The sequence below is a fragment of the Diplotaxodon limnothrissa genome, linkage group LG8, assembly GCF_057381915.1.
Source record: "Diplotaxodon limnothrissa isolate DT_005_m linkage group LG8, D_limnothrissa_male_GT1.1, whole genome shotgun sequence".
NCBI classification, from domain to species: Eukaryota; Metazoa; Chordata; class Actinopteri; order Cichliformes; family Cichlidae; genus Diplotaxodon; species Diplotaxodon limnothrissa.
Window position 1 is genome coordinate 13,264,781 of NC_140603.1, and position 26,169 is coordinate 13,290,949.

A 26,169-nucleotide genomic window follows, 5' to 3' on the forward strand; every position below is an offset into this window, starting at 1 on the left:
AGAGTGAGAGCAACCAACTGATTTTCCAGGTTCGGGATCATAGAAAGGAGAAGAAGGGAAGAGGTGATGACCTGGATTGCTGCCAAAGAAGAAAGAGGAAGATGGAGGGGGAGAGCAAGGGGCGTGAGGAAAAAAGAGGAACGAGGGTGTGAGAGAGAAAAGAGATCGGGGGGAGGGGGAGTTGAGGTGAACCTCTAGCGGCGGGTGGTTATGCAATGTACACAACGCAGGAGTGCAGGGGGAGATCAAAGACATGGGGTGCATACATAACCAAATTTGACACCATAGTGCAGCAAGTGATGATGAGCAGGAAGGGGGGGGGGGGGGGGGGGGGGTGCGAAAAACTCACTAAAATATAAAAAGAACAGGCACTCCCTGGGGATAGAGCTAGGGAGAAAGAGTACATTTGGTACAGGGTACACATTGTCTTAGTACAGTAACAGAAAAGGTAATGACAGAGGGAAAAAATCCAAAAAGATGGGAGGGGGGAAAAGAAAAGAAAAATAAAAACAAACAAAACAAAACAAAAAAAACCCCCAAAAAAACCCCCCACACATACACACGGCCGTGCTTCCCTAACTTTGCCTCTAGCACTACAGCATCATCTGCTCATCCGGGCAGGTGCACATTGCAGGGTGTGTGTGGCTGTGTTGGGGAAGGGTGTAAGTGAGTAAATAACTTGCAGTCCAAAATGGGAAACGGCTTGAATGTCCAGTGACAAGAAATCTGGACAGACAGCCACAGCTGAGCCTTTTGGTTTTGCTTCCAGAGAAAGCAGAGGATAAATTACTAACAGACGCTCAGTCTAATAAAGTGAAGATGGGCCACTTGGCTTCAGATTCCCTACAACAGGTGAACGCGCTGATTCGAACCCCTCAGCAGGTTTCAGTCTCAACAGATGGCATTTTACCTGGACCACTTTAATAAACTCTGCTTTATTTCTGTAAAAAAACAAAACAAAATGGATGTGGGGTGGCTTTTAGGTCGCCACTCATGAATTTAGTTGACTTTGCAGTTTCTTTTTATCAGGAAAAAATCTTAAGCTTCTAAGTATGGATGAACAGAGTTTCAATTCACCTAGTTTAAAAGTTTAAAAATACATTTCTACTGCAGGACTGCCAGAGACACCCACGAAAGTGAAGTCACTTTCTTGTGGAAAAGGAACACGCTGCCTCAGTCCCTGTGTTTATTGTGAAAAGTCCAAAATGGATTTTCTCATCAGCCTTCTGAAAACACGCCAGTTTATTTATTTATCATGTTCTCCACTTCCCATACCATACAAGCCTCCAACGGGATGTAAATATTGCATTTGCCAACTGCCCCAACATGCTCATCTCATCTGTGACAAAAATCTTCTGGTTCTATAGAACAAATCTGCTTGAACAGCCTGTCACCACTTCCGGCGGTCCACATGCCACGGCTAATCCCTCTGAGACCCACAGGAAGGCTTTGGGATCATTCTGTATGAGAGCTGGAAAAGACAGGAAGCTGGCATGCGTACATCGTCTGGGTGAAAAGCAGTGGAGGAGGGCTACACGCTCATTGGGAGAGCTTCACCTTTCCTCTACATAAGGTATACACAGTTTGACAAAGAGCTGCTGGTGTTGCTGTTGGATAGCGACCTTGCTGACCAGCTAAGCTATTCTTACATGTGTTTGACGCATAGCCAACGGTTATTAAACCTTTGCTTTTTTCCAACATACTGCTGGTTGGTGACATTTAGAGAAAACAAGGGGGAATTTCCACAAGTTCAAATCTGATTATTCTATTAATGCTTAAATTGAGAGTCAGCTGAATCACTGTGCCTAATATCAGCCCGTGGCCAATTTATAATAAGGCTTGTTGATTAATACAAATTTATTTTCAATTATGTTTTGGTTTCCAGTCATTATGAATGCAGACTCTCGCCAAGACAGGATGATAACTTACCACAGTTCTTCGATTGGTTTCTGAGTAAAACCTCCCTGCCTTTTTGGAGCACATGCTGTTCTGTGCAATTCTCAGAAGCAAAGCAGAATTCAGCATCAACACAACCTATAGAGCCACAAAAGCCATAATAGCCGCAAATACAACTATATATATATATTAGGGGTGCAACGATACACAAAATTCACGGTTCGGTTCGGTTCGATACTTTGGTGTCACGGTTCGATATTTTTTCGATACAAAAAAAATGTTCATGCATTTTTAATTTGTCATTTATTAAAATTATAAATATATATTTTAACTCAAAAGTACAGTTTTTAAATTTAACCCTAACCCTTGTGCACGTTTTTTATTTTGACAGCGAATGCGCACCTGCGGACCACTTATGTGCAGCCCTGGTTATATAGCTCGTCATATTGCAGCCACAGAAATTATTTTGTCCATGAAACCATAAAGCTGCACTTTCTTTTTGCCTTATAGTCTGATTTGTCATAACTTCTCCGTTTTGTGGTAAGCTTTTCTTTGGCTGTCACTTCTTCACCCTGACCTGTCTTATTTGGCTCAGCAGAACTGAAATGCTTTTACACACGCACTCACATAAGCTCAGCGATTCTCTGCGCGATCAACCTCTCACATGTTTAAGCTGCGGGAGATTTCACTTGTCATGTTTGCATAGTAAGCTAACGATTAATAAGACGATGTCAGAGGAATTGGTGCACAAATTATCATCACTCACAGATCAGTGCTGTCGCTCTCTATACACAGTTCGCACGATTGCAAAGTGAAAGCAAAAAAACAAGCGCAAATTCAAACGCGAATTCAATATGTCACATATTGACAGTGGCTCACCGATGCCAATGACATAATTACCCAGCTACATTTCTGAAAGAATACAAAAGCATTGACATATATTTTTCCTTCCTACAATAGCCCGACAGGCAGGGAAGAGATAGATTTTGGTAGCCCGACTGAAAAAAATCGCTAGCTCCAGGACGTCGGGCTAGCGATATTGCAAGCCCTGTATCTGATTGAGGAATCACTCATCTTTGGAAAAGAGAGTTTATTACAGAGAAATGGCTCTTTCCAAAATAAAAGCTATACTATCCGCTTCTTCTGGGCTATATTCTCAGCAGCATAAGGAGAATCATGTGCTAACAGCTGTCTAAATGACTCGGCTAAAGTTAGTAGCATGCTTGTTGTTTTTGTCTTTGCACTAGGATGATGTCGGTGTAAATGTGCAGTCATATTCGTTGTGTTCCCACTAGTGCTTTCAGGTTAATCTCGTTGAAATGACCTTAACGCCACAACACGGCAAATCTCCGTTAACGAGCTACCGCCGATCGCTCCGTGCATGGGGCTAGACGGCCAACACGTTAACGAGCTAACTGCGCTAACACACTAGTTCACACCAATGTAATTGAGCATTGCATGGCACATCCAACATACTGTTTTACTTTAGTCCATGACTCGCTTACCTTCAGGGTCATATGTCACATGAAAACCAAAATAATTCCAAACGCCAGATCTGAATGAGGGTCAATTTGCCTGTTGCAAGGAGAGCTTAACTTCTGTCTCGCTAGCTTGCCCTGCGCTCTTCCTTCTGACTATGCTGTCTGTGTTGAGCGCTCAGTGGATCTGCGCTCGACAGTGCAGCCTAGGCGGAGTAGTCGAACACAGATTCACTGAGCGCTCAACACAGACAGCATCGTCAGAAGGAAAACTGATAAAATAAATTACAAATGTTGTATTGTTCGATACATATGCGTACCGAACCGAAAGCACTGTATCGAACGGTTCAATATCGATACGAATATCGTTGCACCCCTAATATAAAATATATATATATATATATATATATATATATATATATATATATATATGTATGAAGATTAAAGAAACAATAGCGTGGAATGCTTTGTCTTTATTGGCTTACAGTGTATAAAAAGGGTCTGAATATAAATGGAGTAGAATTGCTCAGTGTGTCAGTACCATATAGTATAACTGAACACATAAGAGTTATTAGCCAATATACTTACTAGGTAATAATTCCAGTGAAAACATGTTTAACTTTGGCAGCAGGCGCAGCCAATTAGACCATACCAATGCGGCACAAACACCGAGTGTCAGGCCCTGCCATTACGAAGACAACTAACGATAAAAACCTCAGCGCAGTCACAGGGATAATATGCTCAGTTATCATTCAATAAGGCAATTCTCATCTATAAGACTGTCACGGGCACAGCACTCATTCCCGAGGAGCCTGCAGGCAAGAAACAATACTCAGGTGTTGAAATGACTCTTTGCTACATTAAGATCAGTAAATACGTGCACTTTCCCACCAGGGGAGGTAGACCTTAGCAGGATAAGTATATACTTTAATGAACACACACAGAGGCCAGCGTAGTGCGACTAAATCTTAGTTACCGACAGGCAGTGTAAAAGGCAACACCCAGAACATGTCCGCCCGGGACTGTATATATTAAACACAACTCCTTCATCTCGATAAATCTGGAGTGTGCAGGAAAGGCCTACATCACTGTATACAATACATCAGTGAGTGCTGTCGTTAAAGTCTTCGGTCCCTCCTATTCTCTCGCTCACTCCTCGGGGGTTTCCAGTGGCTGTCCGGAGCACACGTGTTTTGGTTTACCTAGAGCGAAGCCCTATCTGAGGCCATGCTGAGAGCAGACTATGGGCTTTGTCTGTGGCACCATTAATCAACTGTCCTTTAACAAAAACAGAAGACCAGATGAGAGACAAAGGGAAGAGACGTGGGGGGTTGGCTCTTATTTAGGTAGAAAAAAGGCAGAGAGGGTTAAAAAACAAGGAAGAGAGGAGAGAGAGAGAAAAAGGTGTGTGTGTGTGTGTGTGTGTGTGTGTGTGTGGTGGGGGGGAGTGCTTGACCCAGATCCAGGACTTCAATCAATCAAGTAGCAACAATAACAAGCAAAGTTTTCATGTGGCTTGACTGATTAATCAGGGTTTTCTTAAAAAAAGAAAGAAAGAAAGAAAGAAAAACATGCGAGTCATTTTTATCTCTTTCTTTTTTCAAGACTGCAGAGTTACTAAGTGCGTCTTTTTATGCCGGCTGCTTAGGTCTTCATGCTGCAAGGTTTTGGACATGGAGCCCTGAATCGTTCACGATTTAATGACAGCGAGGCCTTCACTCCATGCTACAGCGGAGCGATTTTACTGAAGGTCTCCAGCCACATTAACAGAGCCCAGGAAGGCTTGACAGAAAGACTGGACGGACACTCACAGCCCTACGCACTCCAGACATATGAAGGCAGGGCTTCTTTTCTAGTAAACAAACACGCACTGTTTTACACACATGCACACACAGTATAGACGCACAGTGTGTCACGGCAACAGGCTGTGTAGCAGCCCTCTGAGACCCTGCGAGGTGCCGATCGATGTGGATTGAGTGCAAACAAGGAGGCATTGGGATCGATAAAGGGCCGTTACAGAGATGTGCCTAGTGGGACATAAGAGAGTGCAACGGGGGAGAAGATACATCTGAGGGTCTTGATGCTGTCTTTTTCACCTCATCGGTGTGAGAATGTACTTACTCCCCGTGAGTACTGAGACATACGCACACACAACAGAAGAGCTTTACATACTATACATGTGCATGCACACCCAAACTATTCCAAGAGACCTTTTCTTAATCTCCAAGTTTCACTGTTCTCATATAGTCTTCCTGTGAGGGAGGAGGGGGAACTTTAACTCACTTTTGGTGCCATCTTCTCCATTTCCTCCACATTCCTTTAAACAGTCTCTCCCTGTGCAGTGCACTGTCACCAGTTCAGCCTGCACAGTGCTCTGTCAGTGGAACAGCTTGATCCTAAGACTTTCTGTCAGCCCCTCCTCGTCCTCCACTCCCCCCCCCCTCCTCCCCCCAGCTCTGCTGTTTGCAGAGAGCACTGACTGTTCTATTCTCGCACATGAATGCGCGCGAGCAATAGGGGAAAACGACAGCATTGTTACTTCCACAAAATATGTGGCAGTGACATAATCGCCGACACTTCCTGTTTTTACATGTTCTTAAGAAGTCCACAATGATTTTGCATAAAGGTTTACTCTACCAGTCATTTCAGCTGTGCAACTGGCCCACCGCAATTGCACGCAGGTGAAATTACTCGTGGAAAGGGTTGATATGCATGCAGTACAAATTTAAAAAAAAAATAAATTAATGCTTAAGCCATTATTGCCACTCACTAGGCTGAAAATAACCACTGTGACCACAACTTTATACTCCCAAATAGTTTTAGATATAAGGTCTTTCCTGGCTCAGAGGGGCCCATCGGTGTTTGCTATGTACAGCTGAATGAGTGTGCATCTACATTTTTTTTTTTTTTTTTAAACTACACACTTGATTGTGACTTTTACTAAACAGATTTCACATAAGTCCTACAAATACACTACTGACTATGAACCATCAATGAGGTGACAACAAGAAACTTGGTAATTTTGCTTGTAAATACAGGTGAAACAGAGCAGCAGAGCAGCCAACACTGTGAGTCAGTGCTGATTTCAATCAGACAGCTTCTTTGTTATAAAATCAGGACTGAAGAGAAGTAGTCTGAAAAAGGGTCTAAAAATATAAAGGCTGCTTTACATTAGCTTCAGTGGGCGACCTTTCATATCAGTCATATTACAACAAAAACAGGAAGGTATTGGAATGAAAACAGCTTTGTTTTCAGTTCAGCTGCATTACAATAATGTTCTGTGAGCACAAACAGATGTGACTTCAGCTGTGACCTGTCAACCACATGTCATAGTCACACCTGACTTTCCCCTTCGATCGTCCCACCTTGTTGCATTTATTCTAGCGTCTGGATGAATACTTTGAAAAAATGCACACAATACTGACCAATATGTCCCGCTAATCAACATTTAAAACAAATACATAATGCAGTAATCAATGTCAATTGACTGGGTTCTATCATGTGTTAGTCTAAAGGTCTAATTAAAACATTACAAAAGAAACTAAGGTCATCATTCATCATTATAAAATCTTGTGCAATTGAGCTTGTCCTCTCAGAGCTTGGTGCTGAAAGAAAAAAAAAAAAAAAAAATCACAGTTTTAACTTTGTACATGTGAGCTGCTGTTTATGAGCATTGCTGCTCATTGGTGTTTATGAGTAGAATAAATAATTATCTTTCACTCTCACTTGTCAGGCACAGAGTCACAAAAAATTTAAAAAAGCTCAGCCCTGGAAGTGGTTGGCACGCAAGCAAGACGCAGACAGACCGCAGACTGAGAGGTGTGCTTCCCTATATCAGTGAGACACTTCAAGCTAGCATGTCAACTTAATCACAATAGTTTCTTTTTGCTGACATCAAACTTGAGCAATGCAACTCTGAATTTTTCTAGACATAACCAGCCAGACTTAAGAGGTGAAAACACAAATGTCAGAGACAGACAATCAGCAGTCTTTAGCCTTACAGTTCCACAGCAACTCTACATGAAGTCCGACTGTGCCGATCTGTGACAACAGTGCACATTAATGGAGCATTTCCAGTAGTGAGATTGTGGCTGGAGCTACACCTGAGAAAAGACAACTTGGATAGTGTCCCAACTTGATTCTGCAGACACTGCCCCAAGATTATGTGAGAAAAGCTCTGGAGAGAACATAAGATTACCTCTTAGAATTCACTCTTTGTGTTTTGTTTTGTTTCTTTTCTTTTCATGACCAGAATGATAGTCTCGCTTAATCATCTCATTAAAGTTGTAAACGCTGACACATGTTTCAACATGAGGGAAAAGCCCGACTGTCCAGCTACGTACACACTCGCCTAGATATGCAGGGGAAATGTGATTTTCTTTTTGTGCCTGTGTGTGTGAAAGAGAGATCGACAGGAAAGAACTAGAGAATCTGTTTTTAAAAAAAACAAACCTGCAAACAAAAACCCTTTGTACTAGTGTTAAGGATACAGCCATCTAGTATATCCCATGCAGAATACATTGAACATATTTCATTTAATGCCCACCCCAAGACAGACAGAAAATCCAGCCTGTTGAAGTACTTTAGTGTGCCACTATTCCACATTATTACAGGTGCTAATCACATGTGAGAGCACACAGACGAGCTGCTGAAGCAGATGACTGAAACCACCGAGGCATTTAATCCTCCTAGTGAGAACTGAAGGAGGCGAAGGGTCTTCTCCTCCTACTCGCCTGCTCCAGGAGCACCGCCCTTAAAGGACGGTTGAAAATAGTGCATTTGGATGATGTTATGGAGAAGGACTATTAAAAGTCAGGCAAATGCCTTTACCAGTACTTCTGAAACTGCGCTGAGGTGCCATGTCGGCTCCTGCAAGTCTTGTCCAAAAACCTCCTCTGTGGTTGATCAAAAAGAATACTCAAGTGTACACACACACACACACACACACACACACACACACACAGAGTTTCTGGCCTCAGCCAGAAGTCCCTGTTGGTTTGGAAGGCCACAGCGGGCTATAACAACTACAGCCTGGCCAGCCTGTTACTAGTGGCCCCTCTGTTTCAGCAATCTGGGTTCTCTTTGCCTTTGGACAGGGACCAGGTCAGGCTGCACAATACACTACTGTGTTTGAAGAGGGTGAGTGAAAAAGAAAGAGAAAACTGCAGACATCTGAGTTTTTTTCTGCACACAAATGCATAAATACAACATGTGCAACACAATGCATTTTTTGGTTGTGCAACTGTTTGGGTATACGTTATGACTACTTTAGCCATCGTGTCCCCTCTCTCTTTCATTCCAGATTGCAACAACTGCATTCGCTTCGATCTCCCCCAACCGCCATCGCTGCCATCATTACATCATCCTTGCTTTGGCTTTTTGCTCACTCAGCACAAATTCGGGGACCCCTGGCTACAGTTCCCCTCCCCTAAGCATGAAAGGTGTTTTTTTGGATCTGTCAGGGGTTTGTGCAGGAGGAGTAACACACACCGCTGTCAGTCTAGAACAACACAATGAAAACAGACTGCAAATACAGAGTGGCCCTGTGCCCTATGATGGAAAGCCAGCAGCACCTGTCCCTTTAAGATCTATTTCTCACCGCTTGTGGGTTCTGAGCTGAGCATGCTAGCCTGAGCTGGGTTGCGCTTTGCTGTGCATGTATGGTAATGGGGGGGGGGGGGGACCGCGCCGCCCAGCCTGCCAGCCCACCACAGGGAATTTGTTTATGTTTCCTTGCTGCCAAGTTCCTGTCAGGAGGCGCCCCAAAGAGGAACTGCAGACTACTCAGTACTGTTAGCTACGCCCTCTCGCATAGAATGACTGGGGGTTTCTGCATCCAGTATCGAGTAGTGATTTGTAGCAATACTCAAATCCAGGGAGGTCTCTTCATCAATTTTAGCGCTCACACACACTTCAAACACTCCATCTGTTGTTCCAAAAGCAGCTCTGAGAGCAACGAACTTCATAAAACATGTTCTAACAAAAGGCTTAATTTATGAGCCCCAAACAGATTAACACCAATTTTCGCAAAACACAGTGCATAAAACAGCACAAAGCATAGTTTCATTAAAGCAACACTTTATGAGTGGCACTTTGTTAGGCTCGTGGATAATGGGTATTGTAAAAACTGAGCACCACCACATAAAAACATAGTAAACAGGATTGGTAAACTCGTGGGCATTAATCCAAGCACTTGTGGGAAAAAGAGCTAAAACGAAATTACTCTCCCACTAATGCAAAAGAGCACTGCGACTTCCAACGACGCATGCACATTTTCCCAAATCATTACAAAAATATGATGTACCGCTTCCAGTGAATCAATAACTGCAACACTTTAGCACATTAATACAGAGCTTTAGAGTGACATAGCCAACGCACGAGCAGCCTAATTTGACCGGCGCGGTCAGCAAGTGTTGGAAACTTTCATTTAAGCACGGCAGATCTCACCAAGTTTGTTTCTGGATAAAAAGGAATGAGCTATTTTTTGTCTCTGTATCATACATGTGTAATGTCCACTGTGTGGTAGGTGACGCAGTGTGTTCCCATGAGCAGGTGATGAAAGGAGTAGTGAGACAAGGCACCAAAACTAGATGTGGGACCCACGATGGTGCGACACAGGAAGAGTTAGGGCGGGGCGAGGGGGTACAAAAGATGGAAGTATGGATGGAAAGATGTAGGCTGAGATTGAGAGCAGAGGGTGAAAGTAAAAGAAATTTTTAAAACAACAACAAAAAACCCCAGGAAGCCATTTACGTTAGCCTGGATGGCCACGTGCTGGCATGTTTCACTAACTTTTGACTGTGCAGCCAGAAGCTGGCATCTGCATTTGTTTGAATGGGATTAACGCTGTGAAATTGCTCAAATTTGTCACTGTGGTTGGAGTATTGAGCATCACTTCTGCTATTTTGTCCTTGGTGAGGAAGTAACATGCCACGCAATGTCTTGCTAGTCAAACGCCTTACAGTAAATGAGCTTGGCAGCACAACACATTAACTGAGCTCGAAGTAGTTTAGCCGACGATTTAGATCGGTTATTCGATAGTGAAAAATTGGAACAGCAACATAATCGCACCAAAACTTATAGCCAGATTTACCACAATGACAGGAGAGAAATTACCATTAGAGCCACTGGAGTCAGCAGTTCACTCCATGAAGTTTCATCAACAAGAAAAAAAAGAAGATACAGAAAGTGTTATAGCCTGGCAGGTAAACACAGATCCAACTGTGTCCAGCCTCTGAGTGAGACTAAGAAGAACCATTACATGTAAATAACAGTGTATAGCTATGCACTTCAACTTCCCTTAAGTTTCCATGTATGGAGTAAAAAAAAAAGGGAACAACACTGTGAAAAATACAGGACTCCTACTCTAGACGGAGGGAGAGGCAGCGGGCTCGGCAACCACCACCGACCTACCGCACAGAGTGTGAATCATTAAAGGCATGTGTTCCACATCAACTGCCGGGGCCTCTTCCCAACCCACTTATGAGACTGGATCTAAATTATGAAGGGAGGGAGGGCAGCAGAGGGGGAAGGGGAGGGGAGCTTCAGTATAGTTTTACATTGAGATGAAAACCCCAAACCTGCTAACTCAGAGATAAAGTCCAAAATGGCTGCAACTATCCTCTGCCAAGTCACAGAGTAATGGCTTAACTGTGTGATTTCCACAAAATGTGATGAAGTTAACATGATGAAGGCAATAAACAAAAAACTGAACAGCTTCAATTTGTACCTTTTTTGTGTCTACCTTACAAAAGCTAAAAACACAACACACGGACGTCTTCTGTGGGTGTGCGTCTGTCCACAAAGCATATCTCTGTTGTGTGGGTATGCCATGACGGAAGTGATCTGCAGAGAGAGTCTGCATTTTTCTGGGTATTGGCTGGCATACTGGTACACACAGCATTCAGTTTGCTTTTGCTCAGAGGCTGGTATGAGGGCAAGTGCATGTCTGAGAGGAAGAGATTACCTTTCTCCCAAGGCCAGGAAGAGCCGGTTTAAAAACAGTACAGAATCTCCTCCTTGATCTCCTCCACACCTGCTTCACGCCCTGGAGGACGGGGCTGTGGCCCCCCCACACCCTCTAGCAGATTATTACATGAAGGAACCTTTTAAAAAAACAAAAAACAAGCGCGTCCATGCTCACAGGTGTACACACGGGTGATCACACCCACAAACTACACCCTTTTTGGCTCCTACCTCAAAGCACACTGTGTTCTGTTGATCTTATGTGCTGCACAATAATGTTTAACATTTAGTATTTACTGTCATATTCCCATATATCATTGTGATGTTGTTTATTCTATTACTCTTGTTCTCTTCTGCTTGCTTTCTTTTTTCTTTCTCAGCAGGTGATCCAGGTGATTGATATATGCATTTTTTTTTCTCTGCCCGTTCTGTTGGTTTTTGTCTTTTGCCCTTCTCCCCCGTCCCTCTTCTCAGCTGTTTCTCTTTCCCTCTTTCTTTCTCCCCTTCTTTCCCCCAGTCAAGTCTGTCCCGTATTCAGTAAGTGAAAATAAAATAAACAATAAAAGGTGAATCAAATGGACCATTACGGCAAGGCTGGGATGGTCAGTTTGGTAAAGTAAATCCGTTGGGCATCTTTCTTTGCCTTTTAGACAACAATTCTGATGGCAAAAGAGCCAAACGGGACAGGCCAAAAAAAAAAAAAAAAAAAAAAAAAAAAGAAATCTTAAATGTGAAAATAAGTTGGCAGCATTAGAAAAAAAAAAAAAAAAAAAAAAAAAAAAACCAGGACAGAATGGGACAAGACGGGACAGGACAGAGGAGTAAAACAAGTCTGTACAAACAGGACAAAACCAGACTGAGGAGGACAAACTGCGATCTTTGATTGGCTGAAAGATCGCAGTATTGCTGTTTTCATCGTAGTGAAAATTCTTTCACTACGATGAAAAGAATTTGTCAAAACAGTATGAAATGACAGAAGGGATAAGAATAAACTAATAGCAGTATTCATTTAGCTGCCAGTCTAATACAAAGAACCAAAATGAATCTATATTCACACAGCAATGGTCTGTGCACTTCAAGCCAATATAGCGAATGATGAACGGCTGTTTGTGTTTGGTCTTTGTCACTTTAATATGACAGGGCAAATCTCCCCGCTGCCAACTCCAGCTCTGATGCAACAGTGCTCATCCTAATGCTAGCAGCACGCAGGGCACAAGACACAGCACCCCCTCCAAACAGACGCACAGTGTGTGTGTGAGTCTGTGCAAGGGTGTGTGAAAATGATTGGAAAGACTTTAAAAAGTCAGCTGTCCACAAGCTTGAACTTTACCCAGCCAGCGAAATGCAGACCATGTGTCATGGGAAAAACAAATGACAACAGAGTCGACCTCTCCACGACATTAATATGGCAAAGAGCAACGCTTATATAGAGACATGCGTGCGAAAAAAATTGGTACACACAAAGTGTTAAATGTGGAAAACCAAAATTACCCGGAGTCAAAAGCAGTGACAAATTCGGGCTTACCCCAAAAACGTCAATCTCGCCGTCCTTGAATCGATTGTGGCTCCTAAGCTCTGAGAGAGAGAAAAAAAAAAAAAAAAACAGAGAGAGAGAGAGATTTGAAATCGAGAGCTTTGTGGTCCTTTATCCACGTGCTGCAGACTCAGTGACTCCCTGGCTTTCTGGCGCAGAGCTGCTTTACTACATGAAAACTCTTACACACTTTTTCCCCCCTCTCGTTCTCCCTATGATCTCCCCACCCTTTTCCAATAGATTGTACTTTCTCACTTGCTGCATTTGTACCCCAGACATCATGTGAAAAGTGGAGTAAAACAGTGCTTTTGTGGTGTGTGAATTACCTAGGGCCTAGGCAGGCACAGTAGTGCTTATGGCCACAACTCAATTACAGCAATGTGAATCAGGTGGCGGCCTAGAAATCCCCTCAGCCTGATGCACAAATAGGGACACAGAGGCGCCTTCATTGCCAAGACAGAGACAAATCTGAAGTGGCGTGTCATCTTTTCATAGTAGAGCAGCTTAGCCGATGCTGTGCAGATGAATGGCTGCTACAGACAACGATCTAATGACTCTGGTTTTCAGCAAGTGTATGAATGCTTCCATTTTGTTTATGCAAACTGCTCAAATATTACAAGTGTTTACTAACAGGTCTAGTTACAGATCTACATTGAAAGAGTCACATGGTACTTAGGCTATCTGATAAATGGCACCTTTGTGCTGGAGAAAGCATGGAAAACGCTTTGTGGTATTGTTTTCAAACCAAAAACAACTAGCTGGAAATTACAGAATGGCGGTTAGTAAATGTTAAAAGGCACTTTCGTGGATGCAACGTAAATGCCAAACTACACAATCACGGTCAATCATATTTGAATAGAAAATTGGCTCACGTCAAAAGCAGTGAGCTTATCCTCTCTCTTTCTGAAGGGGGGGGGGGGGGGGGTAGCAAATCCGGCTCCAATAAAATGTAGAACTGTGGACCAGGACAGGGTTTTCCAAAAGCAAGAGAAACCAATGACATTTAAAACTGTGGTCTGTTTGGGTATATTTCACTTCACTTGTCACAGTGAGAAAGCAAGTTCCTTACACTTAGTTAACAGCAAGCTGTGGCACAACAGAGCTTTTCTGACAGCCAGGCTAATAGTTGCTCTTTAGAAGGGTCAAGATACTGCTGGAGGAAAAAAACTAAAGAAAACAGGGAAACACCATCCCTTGAGGAAGAAGTGGCCTTTTATTGGCAGCAAATGAATTTTGCAGTAATTTGTTATCACAAGCTACCAGGGACAGTGAAACAACAGAGCTTTAAATATAGCATTTTTAAAATTTATTTATTTATTTTTTTACACAAATAAAGATTTGGGGTTATTATAAAGAATGGCTTCATTTGCATACAACTCAATTACAAATGGCTCTCAGAGACACCTTAATTTGGGGTTAATCAGGAAGCAAATTTACAAACTAACATCAAATGCTTGTCTACAATTTCTATGGTCAAAGAAATATTGCTCACATCCTTTTACTACACGCTCACCTTCCTCCTGCATGTGCACATGTCAAAGATGTGGCAAAGTGAAAGGACTACGAGCATTTCGAAGCCAGCTTCATTTTTAGATGTTTTTTCCTATGAACTTGTCTTTACCTTAGACTTTTTAGTTTTAACCAAATAATGTTTTAGCAGTGTAAAAAGCAGTTAGCGAGCACAAAGGTGACATAACACAACAGATAAAGGCTCAACACTTACACTATTGATTGCCATCTTGTTTGTAGGCTGATATGACTACGCAGATATCACCCAAGTGTGATAAATCTGTACATCCCTACATGCAATACTTACACTTTCCAGAACTACAGGATATGGACACATATATCAAAATATGTTATTCATTTTGAGGTGGATTGTGAATAACAAAAAAGTAGTTTCATTACCCATTCCACCCTCTACCCATCAGTTGGTTTGTGCAGAAGCTCCTTGTGCCATTTCCTGTTTTGTTTTGTTTTTTTAAACACACCCTTACTTCCTGTTTATGAATATGAATGGTATCTAAATCATGTGTTCCTACTGGTCCTGTAGAGGAAGAGCAGCATAATTTCTAGAAAGATGAAACAAGGACAGAGTTTGTGTATGTGTGTGTGTCTGTCTGAGCCTCCAGCCTGCACTGATGAGAGTGGAGTGGACAGGATGAGCCCAAGGTAATCGCATCTTTATCTTTGCTGATGGGTGAAAGCAAGTCGCTGTAGACGCTCACCTTAAACACAAAGAAGAACATGGTGTCGTCACTGTTGACGCGTGGTTTCAAACCAAAGCTGATATCGCCACACATAGGAGGTCTTGAGTGCTCAGGAGCTCGCAAGGAGTCTAAAATAATAATTCAGTGGGATCACCCATCCTGAGTGTACAGCCCAGCATCTCAGCAACTGTAACTATGCTCAGGGTTGCTCAACCGTTCAAGGTTTAAAAAGGTTTGATGGGAAGCAGTCCAAGTCTCGAGTAAAATTATCATCGGCCCTTGGATGTTCACTTATTCACTGTGACAGCATCGCCCCTGCGTAGACTATCAGTACAAATAGAATCTCTGATTTTGAGTACGACCAGCAGTCTCCAAGCGTGTGCTTACTTGGGAATGACAGCCCTGCAGCGAGGGTCATGAGCTCACATTAAAACAGACACAATGTGTTGTTTTAACTTGCTTTGCTTGGTCCTATAAAATTCCACCGGCTGGCTGCCTATACACACACACACACACACACACACACACACACACACACAGAACATAAACCCCCTGTTCTTGAGGCTCTGACTCTGAGCGGTGGAAAGCCCCTTCAGTGACACATAGATCGCATAACCTCTGTTGACACAAGAGGACACAACTCCCAATGGAAAGATGCAGATTCACACACATACTGATTGCAGGCCAAGGCTCCAGACTGCTATTGTCCTTCAGAGCCATCCAAAGAAAACAATGAAGAGGGTCACGCAAGGCCCCCTGTGGAATGGTAAATAACCAGAGGGAGTGAGACCGAGAGGAAGAGAGGAAGAGACTGAGGAAGTGAGAGAGAGAGATTGAGACTAATCCAGTCTGACAGCGTTATATGGAACACCAAGTGCAAAATATGACCATCTGGGGACAGGTGAATTCCACTAACGTTCAATCATTCAGGAAGAATCTGACACTGCTTGAATGGAAAATATGTCAACTCCATGATGCAGAGAAGAAAAACACACATGAAGAAAGAATGCAAATCATTTCACCTCTATATGGGATTCAGATTTTCTGTAACACACTTTGAAAATGCAGCGCATTTCTTCAGTCAAGTTTCACATCAATATTTTACCAACTGTAGTGAAATAAAGGGAACCTAAATCTCACGCAGTGCAGGAAACACTCTTCTAATGAGCAAAATCAGTTTACGTGAGTGCTGCCCAGGTCAAAGCCATGCACAGACAGAAAAAAAAGGAGGGATAAAGTCCAAACAATAACAAAGGCTGAGATTGTGGTGATGTTAACCATTCATTAGTGCTGAGTGACCCTTATTATAAAATCATCTTTGTTGTCATTATTCATCTGGCATAAAATGCTGGCCTGTTAATTCAGACTCAGGATGTTGACAATAGGCGGTCTACAAAGGGCTGAGAAGGCACAGTCTCCCTCCCGATTGGTCTTTCATATGCTAATGAGGGAACTGTTTGGGGTTTACTGGCCTGGTTGGAAATGATTTAGGGCGACACCGGTGCTCTGAGCCTTTATGTTAAGGTTGGCCGTAGGGGCTCATATATCACCCTGATCATTAATCAATTAGCGTCTCCTAGCCACCTGTCGGACACATCGGCACACAAAACATTCCTGCCCTTGGGCAGTTGCTAGACGATGATCAGCAGTAGCAGCAGCAGCGCCACTGCTACCTTCTAGCCCCTCGATAGCCCTCCCCACTCCACTTTATGGTAATACCCTGATGGATTACATAATCACACCCAAATACTGTCACCGACGTCAAGGGCTACTCTCCAAGAGCAGCAGATCTGAGTGGAAGCTGCCACAAACCTTTTACGGGTGCCCCCACCCCCTTACCTCCCAATTCAACACAACGCATTTGCTCTCCGCTGTCACAAACAAGAAAAGAGCGGGCAGAGAGGAATTGATGCAGACCTTGAAGGAGAATCAATAAGCTGACGCCTATTCAAAAGTGCTGAATGCACACCAATGCTGTGTCCTCCGTTGTTTTAAATGCAACTGCCTCCAGTGGGGTATTGATGGTTGCTTGGTATTGACGATGTGACACAATAGCCAAACAAGTGCGCGATGGAAAGGTTCAAACTAACAGGGCATTTGTGAAATAAGTCCAGAAAAGTAAATTTGTTTGTAGATGAACTAACTGCTGCTGACTTGCAGGGTGACAACCAAGTGCTAAACAAATGCACGGCAGACTTCTAACTAACAGCGCACACTTTAATCGTACACAGCCTGGATCTAAGGGTCTGTTATGGAAAGAGAAGGTGAAAAAAGCTGTGCTGAATTTTTTATGGTCTGGGCTTTTTTCAAAACACCAACTGACTTTGTGATCTCATGGAGTCACTCGAGGCACAGTGTAGTGGGACTGAAATACTCCTCAAAGATTTCTGTTAACAGCTGCCCCTCTACTCAACTGCCACAAATTGAGTTTTTTGTTTTTGTAACTGGAGATTTGTATGTAAATTTCACCTCTTATGCAAAGAGCCCTCACTGCCACTAGACAATCCGTTTTCCACAGCCTTGCTTCCTCTGACAATAGACAATTCCCTCCCCTCCCAATTTTTTGCTCCACACTTTTTTTCTGTTATTTGGAACTAATTCTTAAAAGCAGCTGAAGAAATAAGTGGCACTAAAATTAGCACCTAATCCGCCAACCCTCAATGTGAGGACATGGAGAAAGCAGATTTGTCAAGCCTTGATTTAGCAGTATTCTTCCATTATAAAAGTAGCACTCTTCACGCAGCTTAGCAGGACGAAACGGCTCAATCAGTCTCATGTGGAACGTTTAAGCACGAAGGGGGGGAAAGGATGGTGCAATGGCCTATCTGTGAACCCAGAAAGCCTGGCGTCACAATGGTGCCGTTATTAAGCTGCACTCATTGTTATTCCTACCTGTGTTGCACTTTTCACCTTCTGAGGGTTACCCTTTGAAATAGACATTCGCCATCCACTTCCAAAGCTCCCCCAAAAAACAAGAGCTGTTTTACTGAGGGACCGCAAAAAATCTGGGCCACTATGTAGGATGTGCAATGCTGGAGTGGTCACTGGAGACAGAGCTTTTTTCTCCCTTTTTTTCTTTTTTAAAATCCAACCAGCTCAGGCAAGGAGCCAGCTCCCAACATTATCAGGTGGATTTTCAAAAAGAACAAAAGCTCCTGTGCAATTCTTTACACTGCCAGTGGGGGGGGGGGGGGGGGGGGGAGCATGAAACAAACAGAAACCCCACGAGTGTGTGTGCATGCACATAAGCCCATTGTCCTTGATATTTCAGTTGAATTGATTTCAGAAGATTATTTCAATGATAATCTCACACTTTCTTCCATTTGCTTATCTCTCCAGCTATGTCCCAAAAATGGCAGGGATTTAGGTGTATGCGGGTCAAAACTAAAGCTGAGAACACTGGGAGTGGAGCTATCTGTTCAGGCTTTGCATATCTAATCATGAATGTATTTCAGAGGCCACAGGACAAATAATAGATATCTTTGGAAAGATAAATCAGGAGGAGGAAAACATCTCACACTTGACTGCAAACACGGAAAGTGAATAGCTGTGTTGCCTTGGTATCTGTATGGCGGTCAAGCAGTATTGGAGAGAAAAATGTTGCCTGAGCAGATAAAGGCTATCCACAGGGTTTCAGGGGCAGCTAGAAGACAGCGGGAAGGAGGAGGATGATGGGTGACAGGGCAAAGGCTTGACCTCATGGGGTCAATAGGTGATAAGTAACATTTATCATACTTACCCAAGCTGCTAAATGAAAAACCAGGCAGCTTCTCTTCTTCACATTTCAATGCCCTAACTCCAATGAAGCTCACACTACTGGCAACCAGATGCCCTGTGTTTATGACAGAGACAAATCCTGGAATCCCTAAGTGGAAAAACATGCCATGCTGGCACACAGTAGCGCCACTGAAACATTACATCACTCTGACGATTTAATGAGCACAGCCTGGATCAGATCAGAAGTTTAAATACCTGCCAAAGCTAATATAAAAGCTTGTATTTCACGCTTCATGAGAGAAGCTGAAAAACAAGCTTCATTTGATAGGACAACAATGGTTTCCACGATGAAGGGCTTGTGGTTGAGGGGGAAGCAAGGATCGCTGTCTAAGTCCTGAACGCAGGGAATCCATGGAGCCACAACTCAACCACAATGACATTCACATGGAGAAAAATGACAAAGAAGCAATTGAGTGTTGGACTAGATTTGGCACAGACCTATCAGAAAGCACCCCACCCCCAGGGGGCTCCTCGACAGTGGCTCTCTGAAGGATCACGGCAGCTTGGTATTGTTTTGGTGCTCTGGACAAGTGGACAACAGTTGTAGTGGGTACCCTGGGCCATAGGCCAACCGAGAACGAAGACAACGTTGTGCAAGTGGACAATTAGGGCACACTCACGCAACGGGCATTCATCAAGTGGAGATGACAGCTAATTTCAGGATTAAAACAAACATGGCCTTCTTGTTGGCCATTTCATAACTTGTGCATGGGCAGAGCATCTACAATGAGACTACTGGAAGAGAAATGCACATTGAAAATACAAGTTAGGGATGGTGGTTCATTTTCATAGACCGCAACGCCAACGCACAGCAATTTTCATACGCTAACACAAACTACATCTTGTCAACTGCAACACTTTCTCCATCAAAGCTCTCGAGCGTTTCAACTTTAAAGTAAGGAGACATTTCCAGGATTTCTCCATCATCCGATCATTTTAACTTTGTAAAAATACATATTGTGACATACAAGCGTCTTTCTGCTGTTGCTGTTCTGCCAGTATCTCGCATGCTAGAAGATGTGGATCCATATTTTTAAACAGTGGTGTGTTGAGTGTGTGTGTGCCCTAAAGTGAGTGACAGATATCCCATCAGGCTCAGGGAGACATCCTTTTTGCTAGAGTGGGAAAAGCAAAAACGTGTCCTAACAAATGTTTTGTTCTTATCGCAAATTAGAAACAGGGATCCAAATCAATAGTCCTTTTTTCCCCCTCAGGTAACTGAAGAACTCACAAAAGACGCACAACAGAAACAAGAGTCAGCTGCAATCATTCATGCCTATCAGTTAATGTGACTGCGTGCAGCTTAGGCTAGTGCTCTGTTTAAAGTGATGTCTAAATACTACAAGAGATTGCTGTTAGACAAAGCTGACGTTCAGGAGCCCTTTGATTAATGCAAAAGAGTGCATGTCTACAAGGGATGAAGAGAAACCAAAACGATAATTACTGTTATCTTTATACAGGGTTCTTCCTCCAAAAGAGGAATTTTTAGTTCCTCCCAAAAAGGTTTTAGAGTCAGAGAGAGAGAAAAATGACCCCATTGTCATATACAATTTTCAACGAGGTTGACTTTGAAACTCCATTCTGAGTCTAACAAAAACTACACAACGTAAACCCATTTTTCACTTTTCCTAACACTTGCAGCAGTGCACACCCGTTTCTACTTTGTCAGCAATTGAGCTGCTGACCTGCCAACTGAAGACAAAATTATATATACATTCTACTGTCTCCACTATAATTTAGCAATTTCTTTAAACGGTTATGTTAATTAATCAAGTTAAACAGCCAAACGTTAAGTGTCAAAAACAGAGAAAAGTGAAAAGGCAGTCTTCTCACATGTGCAAAGGTGTGACAACGGGCAGAGTTCCAAGTGTTCTGCAAGTAGTTTTCTCATCATTTCTCACATTCTTGCTTTCCACCACTGTCCATATTCGCTGTTGAACTTTAACAGTCACTTCTGTGCCGACAGTGATGGTTTGACAGTGAACAGTTTGCGCTCTCCTTCTGACTCTTTTCCTCAAACTCACAGTCTGAGCGGTTTTATTTCTCCACAGCCAGCCTTTTACATATCAAGATAGGAAAAGCCACAGTGTTACTATTAATGATAACTTCAAGAGTCCCAGCAGGGTATACCAGTGAGCCATCATACACGATGTCATTACCCTGTAACTGGCAAATGCAAATGGGATGCAGATATTAAGTGTGTTTGTGTAAATGGCACATGATGAAATTTGTGTAAGACTTCCACATGAAAAGACAACTGCAATATCCCTTTTTATGAGGTCAAACAAAGCAATCTTTGAGTCAAGTCTAGCTCATGATTCGAGTCCTTGAGTGTGGCAACAATCATTTTGTTGACATCTGAAGCTAGTGTTTGCTGCAGGGGTCTTAGGTTAGCAGCTAGAAATACATAACATCACAAGGTATCAGCAGGAACCATTCAACACCAACGTCCCTGGGTTCTTTTGCAATTTTTCTTTCTCGACTCTGTGGATCCTTTTTATGTATTAACAACAGCATCCTGTTGTGCCTGGATTTGCCCCCACTCTTTTGGATTTTACATATTTGTCTCTTTGTGGAACATTTATCAATAAACAGACTTGTTGTTATTAAGAGGTGCCGCTTGGATGGGGGGAAAAACATAGTATTGCACTAGAAAGATTCACGGTTATCAGTGATGTAGTTAGGGCTGCTCGATTATGGCAAAAATGATAATCATCACGATTATTTTCACTGAAATTGAGATAACGATTATTTGACGATATTTATTTAACCCTTTAAGACCTACTATAGAACCAAGTCCACCAGAGCTTATATTATTTTTTTTACATGTTGTAGTGCCATTTGTGGGAGCATTTCAAGTTGCTATACAACTGTTATAGCCCATATTTTAATAATATGTATGCATTAAGTCCATAGTAACTACATTAATTGCAAAAAAGTGCAATAAACTACAAAAAAAATTGAAAATCGCTTTTGTTTTGTTTACATATATTTCTACTTGGAGAAATTTAAGAGGTTTATCCCTCAAAACTTTAAATACAAAAAAAGTTGCAAAAAATAGTTTACAACAACAGGAAATTTATTTTGAGTGTCTTAATAGTTTTATTTTGGAGATACAGCAATTTTTATATATTGCAGGAAAAACAAAAAACAATCCTATGATGCAAATTTGCAAAGAAAACAGCATGTGCATCATTTCACTGTGGGAAGTGTTACGAACAGCTGATAGGAACGGCGAAGCGTGTTTCTGGAATATTATGTTTTTGTTCCTGCAAGCGCTTTTTATGCAATTTTTGCAAAGCTATATGTGGAACGAAACCGTGACCGAGGACAAGCTGATGGCATAAGATGTAAGTACAACTCCTCCGGTTTCATATGCAAAACAAATTATTGCGCTAGCTTACACGGTTCAGGTTCTACAGGGATTTAAAAATAGTTACGCAAAACGGAGCATGCAGCTCTGACCGGCTTTAAAGGGTTAACAATGACTTTAAAAAAATAATATAAAATAGTGTGCAACACCACTGAAGTTTTTTTTTTTAAACTCTCTTTTCAACCAACGGCAGTCACTCTCCTCTCCAAATAACTTCTGCTTAGCTTTCCGAGCTTCCCTCGGGTCCTCTTAATCAGCGGTCTCCAACCTTTTTTGCGCCACGGACGGTTTATGCCCGACAATATTTTCACGGACCGGCCTTTAAGGTGTCGCGGATAAATGAGGGAGGGGCTAATAATCGGCTCAGTCATTTTTAATGATCGTTGAAAGCCCAGATCGTAATCGTGATTAAAATTCGATTAATTGAGCAGCCCTAGATGTAGTAATGCTTTAATTTACAAATAACCTAATCCAGGAATAAAACACACACAACTCAAAAAATAGTTTGTGAGTGTATCAAACCTAAAGCATTCTAAGTTTGTTGCAGAGTTATCTGTGGGATGAAGAATGAGGCCATTTTTTAAAATATGCTAAATCTCACCAATCCATTGCCCTCCTTAATTTTCTAAAGCAGGGGTGGGACTGTTGTGGAGGGCCACAACAATAATTTTACAAGCAGAATTAAATCCAGCTTATTTGTGCAGCAGTCCACAACAGTCCCAGTTTCTCACATGACCCTCTTGGGGAAACTAATTGCCCACCTCTGCTCTAAACACCACAGGGCACTGCAGTAAAGTGTCTTCATAATGTAGTGGTTTACACAATCACGATGCAAACGAAAGCCCGGTGGTTTGATTCCGGGAGGGGACATAAATCCCTCTGGGGTTGCGTCAGGAAGGGCATCTGGCGTAAAAATGTGCCAAATCAAACATGCGGAGCGCCCCGCTGTGGCGATCCCTCGTGAATAAGGGAACAGCCAAAAGTAGCTTTCTTTATCAGGGCGTTGCAGTGAGTGAACCAAAGGAGTGTTACCAAATAAAGTGTGAAGTATTAACAAAAGCCCCTTTTGGATATCAGCTAGAATTACAGCCTCACACTTGAATGCCTCTGGCAACCAAGTCAAGCTGCAGTTTAGAATCATCCCTGCTTCTGCTATAAGGGCACCGAATAACATTTAATGAACATTTGGTTATAAAACGTCATCGGTCCCTCCGTTTCCTCTGGGCATTTGAGTGATTTACTAGTTACTACTAAGCACATGACTTAGAAAATTGTGAAAAACATTTGAGGTCACAGTGAACTTGAACTTTGACCACCAAACACTAATCAGTTTATTCTTGAGACCAAGTAGATGTTTACGCCAGATGTAATTGCAATTATTGAAATGACAAGAATGACAGGGATGGGATGGGAGGTCAGAGCGACTTTCCCTTTAAAAAAATAAAAATCAAACAGAGTTTTTGTGCTAAATTTGAAGAAATTCCCTCAAGATTCTCATAAGATCTTACAAGCACAAGAATGTAACTAGTGGGCGATGAGTAAATATACTCTCACCATAACAAAAGAGTGTTTGAACGTGGAAAGCACCTCTAAAAAGGTCAACAGTTGGCTAAAACCTGCACTCAAACCTCAGTATGTCTACATCCTGTTCAGACCTCCATGCCACAAGAAGCATGCATGTCACAATGCAAAGCAAAGGCACCAAACTATAAAGTTCGGGTCCAAACAGATGTGGATGAATTCAATGATAAAAGTCAGCGTATGAATTGGCAACAAAATTGAGCAGGCAGTGACAGATTACGAATACGTACAAATGTGAGGTTCTGTGGATATCACTCTGAAACATGAAGAAGAGTGATGCAGAGAAGCCTGCTGGAACAGAGTCAACACACTTTACACGCACAAGGCCTGGAAACAACACGCTTGGGGCTTCCACCTTCATTGAGATGAAAATGGACCTCCTCGAGAGGAAATAAAGCCATTTTTAACTCCCCCCCCCCCTCGCTTCGAGTCGGCCTCCCATAATATGCCCAGTCAATGGACTGTGGGTCTATTCAACTGCAGGCAGCCCACAGCACAGCCATAAATAATGTAGGGCAGCTCACATGAAACCCTAATCACCATTGTGCTGTCACCCAACAGAGAAGATTGCTTGTTTAATTTACTGCACCGCATCTGTCTCAGTTCTGCCCAATTTAGTTTCAGAGTTTCAGCGGGCAAGTACTCCAAATATTTATCAATATGCTTTTCACACAATGCCAAATCAATAAAAAACAAACAAACAAATAAATAGTAATGTGTAATTACGTCCGGCTGTGTTTGTCAAAATTCTTTTGGTGGGGTGGGGGGGTGTTTGTTTGTGCTTTTTGGGGTGATGATGTGCGTTTTTGTCCTGAACAACAAACCAAAAAAACCCAAAACTGCATCTTGTGTAACAACAAAGGCTGGCTGAGAAAAAGCCATCAACACTCAATAACCAGAGCTCATTACTGGCAATATACAACATACTTCATTACATTACTATTCCATTAGCATGCTCCCATTTGCATATTCCAGTCACCTCCTTACCGAGGCAGTTGATCATAAATGGCAGCCATATGCTGTGTGGTGCGCCATATTACAGAATTATTACTGCGACACAAAAAGCAAAAAAAAAAAAGTGAATTATGTTGACATGAAATGAAGTACAAAACCAATCAAAAGGATCCGCCGTTAACGATAGCGTCTCGCAGTCTCATTGGCTGAAAGTGTATCATTTCAGGCCACAGGTTATGGTGCCTCGGTAAAAAAAGAAAAAGAAATCTGCAAACCTGACAGCCTAGTTTAACAGACAGGGTGCATTTCTGCTACACCTCCTTTAGTTGTACTGTACATCAAGTTTGTTCATGTCTAAACTGCCAAAATAAACATTGTTTTGCTGTTTTTATTGGAAAAATTGATTGGGGCACAACAAAGCTACAGAAAAGTAAATGTAATTGGTTTTAAAAATTCTTTTCTACATTCTTTTTGGGTATTTCTGGCTTTCCATCACCTTCTCCAGCTGCAAACGCAGAAATCCTGTCATCTAATGGGCTCTGTGCTGCAACGTTCCAGCACGACGATGATTTGGTGTGATGGCTCTTCATCGGGGCTGGCTGCATTGAGATGACAGACCAGGGAGACAGAATAAGTACCAGCGGCTCACTAGCTTCACAGACTCGTTGGGCACAAGCCAAGACAGCAGAGCAGTACGATAACGATGCTATGTGCCGAGCCACTTACAGGAGCTGCCTATTCGTGCTAGCAGCAGCGAGCGCGGTATCATCTTGTTCAGGACCATTATCTCACCACCGCTCTGTTCTCCTCACACTGATAAATGTGGCCTATAGCAACTTGAGCTAATGTGCAAGCAGCTGCAACCACGGCATCTGGGTAATACACTGTTGACGGCCACATACGCCCACACAGGAGGCACAATAGAGAGGATTTGTTCCACTAAAATCAGTGTGAAGATGCCTTGGTTTGTGCAGTGGTTTAACATTAGCCAATGCTACTTCTCGGGAAGGACGCGGGAGCTGTCAACCGCCTCACTTAGAGAGACGTTTGTTTGTTTGTTTTTTTTAAATGGGGAGCAGACCAGCCAAACGTTATCCTCCAAGTAAGAACTAAAATATCAGTGTAACAAATCAAGGCAGAAGATGAGACTAAATCTGCATTTTCTCTTACACACCTTTTTGGAAATATTTAACTAACAAATACATTCAAATTACATCGGTGTCAGCAAAGTGGACATGAAAACTGAATGCTATGACTGACTGCACATTCACACTTGGCACAGAGAAATACGCATATTATCAAGAAGCACTTAAGGACAGATTGGTCGGTCAGACATCTGTGTAAGTGACACTGGCTATCTAGCTAGCTGTCTGACTCATGACAGCAGAAGGTTAACTTGGC

At 42.5% G+C, this 26,169-nt stretch overlaps 1 protein-coding gene across 1 annotated transcript in view; it reads right to left on the bottom strand.

The window, feature by feature from the left end:
- Positions 1-26,169, bottom strand: part of raraa (retinoic acid receptor, alpha a) — a 143,225-nt gene that overhangs the window by 112,002 nt on the left and 5,054 nt on the right. The window contains exon 2 of the mRNA XM_085361298.1: positions 12,865-12,914. The gene's annotated coding sequence lies outside the window, so the exon portion shown is untranslated. The remainder of the gene's footprint in view (positions 1-12,864; positions 12,915-26,169) is intronic.